We start from the raw sequence: 7,773 nt of genomic DNA, 5'->3' as shown, positions 1-7,773 counted from the left end.
CTCTCTCTCTCTCTCTGCTTGGACTGAGAAACAACACAACAAACCTTCTACCTTGGAGACAGTTAGATGCATGAATACACAAACACACACACACACACTCTTCCACAGACTGCTGGCTATTCCTGCACCTGACCCTTTTCACATCACAGCGAATCCAACGCATTTAACCCTTGCTTTGCAGAGTGCATTAAATTATCCCCAGTCATGGTGCTATTTTCTGCAGCGTTGTTTTGACGTCTTGTGCATAAAGTTTTCTCTTCTGGGCTGTCTGATTGCCTCACTGATTGCTGTCAGGAGTGTGAACAAATGTGGGATGAGAAGTGTGGCTCACTCTCCCGCTCTCTCTCCTTTCACACGCTTAAGCACAGCCTACACGCAAAGTCCCAGCGATCACACGCATGACACACGCTCTTGCACCGCAGCCCTCCTCCAAGGCACTGTGTCACTGTTAATCACACAGTCCAATTATACAGCACAGGGAAAGGTGTTTCATTTAACCATCATTTTGGTTATTTATAAATCCCAGAATGCACTCATTATAATTATGAGCCTCACAAGATACTCGCACCAGGGGGGCAGAAGTTGCTTTCAATTTTTCTTTTTCTTTCTTTTTTATTTTTTGAAGTGTAAGAAACTTGATTGTTTTCCTGCACGACCATTTCTGTTAATCACTTGCATTTGAGCTGTGAATATTGTACATGACCTGCAGGGGCAGGGGGTGCACAGGATCTGTCTCCCGTCCGTTCACAGCACAGCACAGCAGAAGCCTGGTGAAGCCTTTCCTCTTTTTTCCAGATGATATTAGTTTCTGGTATTGATTGCTTTGGTACATCCCCATCAGAAGTAGGAATGGCTCTTACTTCCATTATTAGCCATATGTAGCAGTCCTGTCCGACTGTAGACCAATTCTCCTTCTCCATTTATTTTACTTCTACTTTTCCTTATTTCTTTTTATTTTCTTTTATTTTATTGTGAAGTGCATTACTGGCCTATGTATAAAACGTGCTATATAAATAAAGATGGGTGATTTTGATTGATTACTTTCTGACATACCATGGATGCCATAGAAGGAGGGAGGGAGAGAAGGAGGGGGAGGGAGGGAGGGGGAGGGGAGAGAGAGAGAGAGAGAGAGAGAGAGAGAGAGAGACAAAAGAAAGGTAGGTATTATATGGTGCAATATGCTGAAAGACTAACCGAGACAAGATGTGTCTCATGCTTTATTAAACCTGTCAATCAGAAAGCTGAAGACCAGGAATGAGTGTCACTGAAATTATAATAAACTTAGTTTAAAAGCAGAGTATCAGGGAATTCAATCAACTGTATTACATCATAAGCAAAGGGGGTATTTTGTCAGAAAAAGCTATGCATGCCTTTTTTCCATTTCAAACTCACACTGGCTGTGAGGTGACAAAAACACAACCACTGTTAAACAGACTGAAGCTAACTTGCATTTCTTAGCAAAGATAAGGGCAATTAAATACAACTGTATGAATCATTAGATTAGAATTCTGTAGAAGTATTACATAAATGGGAGCATGGCTAAGGAACTGGCCTTGTGACCTTATAGGTCAGACACTGCTGTTCTCCCCTTAAGCAATGTACTTAACCGGCACTGCTTCAGTATACATTCAGCTATATCAATGGGTACGATGCGCAAGTTTCTCTGGATAAGAGCATCTGTAACATAAAGGGGGGAAAGTTGTCCGAATAGAAGGGCACATCTTACAAGGAGTGCATGAGTGCTACACAGGCGACTGTCTTACCGCAAACAGATTTGTTAAAATCTATTTTCGTTTTAGCATCTTATGATAACTTTGTGCAAGAGTTCTAATATGTCAGAGGATTAATGGTCAGAAGGCAATGAAGAGCACTCCAGCCACCGCTGTGAAGCACGCTCTAGAGCAATTGAATTTGCCACCGCTGCGCATCAAGGGTGGCTTTAAAAGAACGCTACCAGGATCAAGAAACTACTCCGTGGAAAGGAAACTGCTTTCAGCGCTTTGAGAACGATACAACCATCAGTCAAAGAAAACACATCTCCCTTCACATCAACCCCGGAGCACAGAGAGGGCTGCATACATAAAAAAACTACTGGTGGTGAGAGAAGAACTAAAGAGATTTAACACTTCACTCGCATTTGAAACTTTTTTTATACATCCTGTGAAGTGAGAAAATGTGACAGATTATGCCAGCATTTAAAAAATAAATGAAAAAACAAAAAAACTCCAGTGACCAAAGCTCAAAATTATGACTCTTTAGGGGGTTTTGCACTATTTATTGTTATTGATTTGATGGATGGATTGCATTTGTATAGTGCTTTTAATGGTGTTGTACCGTCAAAGGGGAACCTCACCACCCTCAATGTCTCTTTGACGTGTTTCAACTCCACCCCACCATCAGAGAGCTGTCTCTGCACGCCTCCCTTTCATATGAATGGAAGATTTTTTTTAACAAGCACTAGCTATGTTCTTTAGCATGCTGTTAACCGTGCTGTCTTACCAACACTAAACCACCCTGAGTCTTTTCTCTGATGCCTGCTACCTCAGGCATCTTCAGAGCCTCTATTGTTATCATGCGGACCGCACAAATTAATAGTGGAAGCTTGCTTAATGGCGCCACCTGATTTATGTCTGTAGTAAACTACAGTACCACAAAGCACGCTGCCGAGAGTGTTTCTGTGAAGCTGGGCTGGCCGAGCTCGGTCCTGGAGATTCTGTTCTGCGCTGGCTTTTGTTTCAGCCAATTTCTCTGTTAATCAAGGTGATTGAAAACATGCATTTAAATTCCTCCACGACTTTGTCTTTTAAATGGATTTCAGCTGAGTGCAGGTTTGGCTCATTAGCATTTCCATTGTCTTAATTGTCCTCAGGCAGGTGGCACTTTTACGGGAACCAGGTGTTCGCACTTCCAGCATTTAGGACTCCAGTGTGATTGTCTCTTTCTATTAGTCAATCAATCAATCCAGCAAATGGGCATTCTCTTTAAAGCACTGTCCATAGAGCTGATCATATTGAGGACTGCTTAGATTGATTAGCACATACTTTGAATAAACAGGTAACGTGTACACACAATGCAGTCTTACAGAGGAAAATCTGTGGCAAAATGGTCAGTGCTGATTGGAGACAAATTAGCATGTCATTACACAGGGAGGTTTGCTCTTCCAATCTGAACCAAAACCAGCATGTTGACCTCCAGGATTTTGTTGCCCAGTTGTATTTCAGAAAGCACAAACTCTTCAGTGCCACTGAAAAACTGAACGACCACATTTCAGAATGGTTGACATCCATCTTCCTTCAATCTTTGGGGTGTTTCACAGTTTCTCGAGAATTTATAAAATCGATCATTTCTATGCATTTAAATTATAACTGTAACCTACTAGCATGTGCAGGGAAATGAAAGATATCCTCAATTCATTGGTGTTCCATTTCACTTAATACCTGCTGCTCAGTGGGGTCAAGAAAAGATAACATTTCCATTTGCTTGTCTGCAGTTTTCTTTTTCTTTTTTCTTTTGTAATTATGCGAGGCTTTAAATGGGAAGTTCCATCAAAGTGTTCACTGAAAGAAACACAGTTGTTATGTTACAAAAGCATCAGTCGCGTCAGGTGGAATATAAAACGATGTGATTAATAGGACAGATAGATAGGAAGAATGGCCACGGCGCACGCGGTGTGTCAGCAGGATACGTATTTATAGAACGCAGACTGGGACAGCAGTGAGCCGGGAGAGGAGCGTGACCGCGAGTTGCCGCGTGTCAAATCGCGGAGCGGAGCTGCAGTCTGATCGTGCCGCGGCGCATCAGATCATGTGCAATGATGCCCATCTGTTCTATTCCAAAGCCCCCTAAAGCAGCGGGAATTATGGCGACTGCACTGGACGGTCCAGACGGAATGAAGCTGTACCCTATAAACGAAAGAACATTTGCACATTAGCAGCGCATTTATCGACAATTCGCACAGTGTACTGAACGATCTTGCACTGTGCAGGATGCGGGCAGTGTACCGCATAATTTAACAGTCTGTCAAGCCATTGAGAAATATATAAAGAAATGTAAAGAACCAAGAGTAAGTTCCACTTAATACAAGTTGAACATTAACCAATGGTTAATACAATTACTGTTATTCAAAGCATAAAATGCCTATTGTAAAACATGATTCAGTTATGAAAAATTAAGCATAACCTGTAATATTTTTTTTGAGGTTCCCTGGCCTATCCAGTGCCAGTGGATAAAGACATATAACTAGCAATATCAATATAAAATCTCACAACAGCGGTTTTAATGGCTGTTACCATTTCTCTCTCTTTTTTTTGCATATTTGCGTTTATCCCTCTATGCAACAGGATGCAAGCGCTGTTTATTTGGGAAACCCTGGGGAAGCCCAGGAAGTTACATAGGACATCCTGTTGGTTTAACCCCAAAAAAAAGAGATAAAAGAGATTACCAGTCAGAGCCATTTCACCTATCAGGAAGCCCAAAGTATTAATGTAATTTTTTTGGCAAAGCATTGTATTACGAGGATTGTCAGTCAAGTGTATGGCATTCCAGCTTTATTTCCTTAATTCAAAAGACTTTGGTAGTAATGTTTCATCACCGCAAACTTTTGTATAATTGGCTTTTAAACATGTAATTAGTGTAACGCGTTTCAGGAAAACAAACTAACACAAAAGCATTACTTATCATATCAAATGCACTTGCCACAAGGAAGACGATCATCTAATTGCACAAACATTTTGTTCTTCTTATTTGAGTGACACTCGTTTTTTGTGCATTGGGAGGAAGTGCAGAATTGCAGCCCTCATCCACCCAAACAAACTTCAGTTAAAAAGAATTTTACATGCAAGTCAACATTTGAGTCTTCACTCTTGATTTATCCTTTTTTTTTACCGACCACAGCCTTGACAGCAGCACCGGCACAGCCGCACTAATTCAAATAGCGCTGCTTAAAGAGCATTGAAAAACCTGAGAGGAATGAAATCATCAACCAGCAGCTTGCCAGTGCCAGCTCAACGCAGCCTTCTCATACCTCAGTGCGGAATCAACAATGGGTCAGGCCAAAAATAAACGAGAACCGAATCAGAATCTCAGCGGATAAGGGGCTGCAAAAAGCGGGAACGGCGCGAAACGAAATCAAAACACGGGGACGGTGAAATAAACTTGCAGTGGAAGTAGGTGAGAGGGGAGCGGCGACTTCATTTGCACACAGACACTCGCGTACACACACGTTGCCGCGCCCATCGGTTGCCATGGCAGCCTCTTGGCACGTCAGTCCGCAGCTCACCTTGCTTGAATGGAGACCTGTATGACACATGCCCTCCCCATGGGCCGCAGCAGGCTGAGTGGAAGGGCCTCGGAAGTGCGTCATAGGCCCAGGGGCGGGGGGCACACCCACGGCAACAGCAGCTGTTTGTGTCTCGGATCCCAGGATACGGAGACACAGGGCGGGTCAGCTGTCTTTTACTCAAGAGACTCAAAAAAAAAAAAAAACACCCCGAAGCAAAACTCCTCCCTGACCTAAAGCCGCTCACCCTTAGCTGGCAAGGAATCAGATACTCAGCCTCTGCTCTGCCAAGGAATCCTGTTATCCCGCTTATAAATCTGAGTGTGTTTCCACTGCATGGTGCTAATATGATTTTGGCTTCACTTCTAAAAGGTCATGCACAGACCCACATGCTTGTACTTATTGTTGCTTTCAGTAATGATTGACAGCAGACTTATATGCTTGCCTAGTGTGTGTGTGGGTGTGCGTGATTGCATGTGGGTTTATGTGTGTGTGTGTGTGTGCGTGTGCACCTATCAATCTGAGAAAATGCTCTTTCTCTTCCCTGTGCTTTCTCTACATGTCCTCCATCCTCTTAAGTAGAGAGAAGAGGGATAGGGGGAGGAGGACATGGTGGGTTTCCATGACAACGGCTTTTTATTTGTGCTTCCTAAATGGCGTTGGTGGAGGAGAGGGTCTGGCGGTGTTATTAGGCTGAGAGACAGGCTGGTGGGCTGGGGTGGGCAGGCGGGGGTGGAAGCAGGCTGCCTTTGTCTGGAACAGAATGTCCTCTCTGTACACAGCCCAGCCATTAGCCCGAATCTCACCAAAGCTCGCGCTCCAGCGCCGATGCCGAAGGAAACGCCCGCGGAGAGCAAACGGTGTTAATCCCGTAAAGGCACACTCCAAACAGGGGGAACTGGTCGACACGGCGCTCACCGCCATGCGCATGAAATCATGCAAAGGGAACCGCGCGCGGAGAGAAAACTGTGTTAATTCTGGAGAGACACACTCCGAACAGGGGAACTGTGTGTTCAGCACTCACCAACATGCACACAAATAATGCAAACTCCCAGCAGCAGTCTGCTCCGTATCTCTTTCCTGCAGCTTTCTTCCGCTGTCTTCTCTCGGTCCTTCATTGTGTTACCGGTACACTGTCTGCATGTCAGAAAGCTGGGTCGGTGTTATACAGGGCTGAACAGTGCTGAAGGCGCAGACTTGATGAGGAATACTGGGATCATTGAGACAAAGGAAAGGAACAGGGGCCTACAGTATATGTATGAGAGTCCATGAGTCCATGCCATGAGTTTCCTAGGTCAAAGCCCATCCATTCCCCCTTCCTGAACTCTAAATATCGTCACTAAATTTCCCACAATGCCCTTTTGTATGCTTTACAATTCTCTTTCATGCTTATGATTTTTGTGCTACACATATTGACAGTACTAGATTAAAAACACATTGTCACAAAGAAACATGCTAAGGGACCAACCAACTGAAAGCATTTTAGCGGCACCTCTGCATAGATTTGCCACAAGCTATAGAATTACTGGTAGAATGGTGAAAGTTGGGTAAAGTAGGATTGTAGGGATTGTGATTTGTCCCCAGGTTTTTCTCTTTATCTTCTCCTAAATGCTCACTTGAGAATTCAGACAACACTGCTGCTACTGCCCCAGCACCCCCCCCCCCCTCCCCCCTCCCCCCCTCACCCACCCACACAGACACTCACAAGTAAGCACATGAACACAGCGCTCCAACCCCGCTCCTCTGTGAACAGAACATGAAGGTCAGAAGCACTGCTCAGGAGTTCCGCAGGAGCTGCATGCTCCCACAAGTTGTGCAGCTGCACGCAGGTGCAGATGAAGACCGTGGGAGGTCAGAGACACACCTGGGCCTCACAGAACAGCGCTGAGTGTGATCCAGGCCGCCGCGCGCCTCTCTAATAAGCACCGGGTGTTTTCCCACTGAAGAGTGAGGAGGGAGTACTCCCAGTTGGTGTGTTTGATGTGAGGCAAACCCCCAGACACCGCACCCCACCCCTCACCCTCCTCCCATGTGATTTTTTTATGTTGGGGGAGTGACTCACCACCTCTCCACCTGGAGTGCTTCCAGTCCTCTCTTTTTTTCATCCCTCTGTACTGTGCAAACCCTTTAATTCATTCCAGCACCGGGGATGGATTATTTGAATAATGCTAATTAGTTTCAATTTTCCTTCAGGGGAAACAAATCTTACTCATTTCTCTTTTTTCCCCTCCCACTGTGAAATCCTTGATGTGTTCATATGGCAGTGGAGAGACACAGTGATGAATCACGTGCTGAGCATGTGCCCACAGACAGGTTGGTGTGTACCTGACTCTTCATAGGTACAGTCAGGGGCATTACGGTGGGCTGAATATTGAAACTGACTACCGAAGGTCCCACGGCGGGGGGGTGGGGCTACACCCCTGGGTACAGTATACAGGTCTCTGTTTGACAAAGATTACTCCACTGTTTTTAGGGACTGTGTGTTGTGTTTTGTG

Source organism: Anguilla rostrata, chromosome 4 (genome assembly GCF_018555375.3).
Source record: "Anguilla rostrata isolate EN2019 chromosome 4, ASM1855537v3, whole genome shotgun sequence".
Classification (NCBI taxonomy): domain Eukaryota; kingdom Metazoa; phylum Chordata; class Actinopteri; order Anguilliformes; family Anguillidae; genus Anguilla; species Anguilla rostrata.
The sequence above is the reverse complement of the archived record's forward strand: the minus strand, read 5'-3'. Positions refer to the sequence as shown.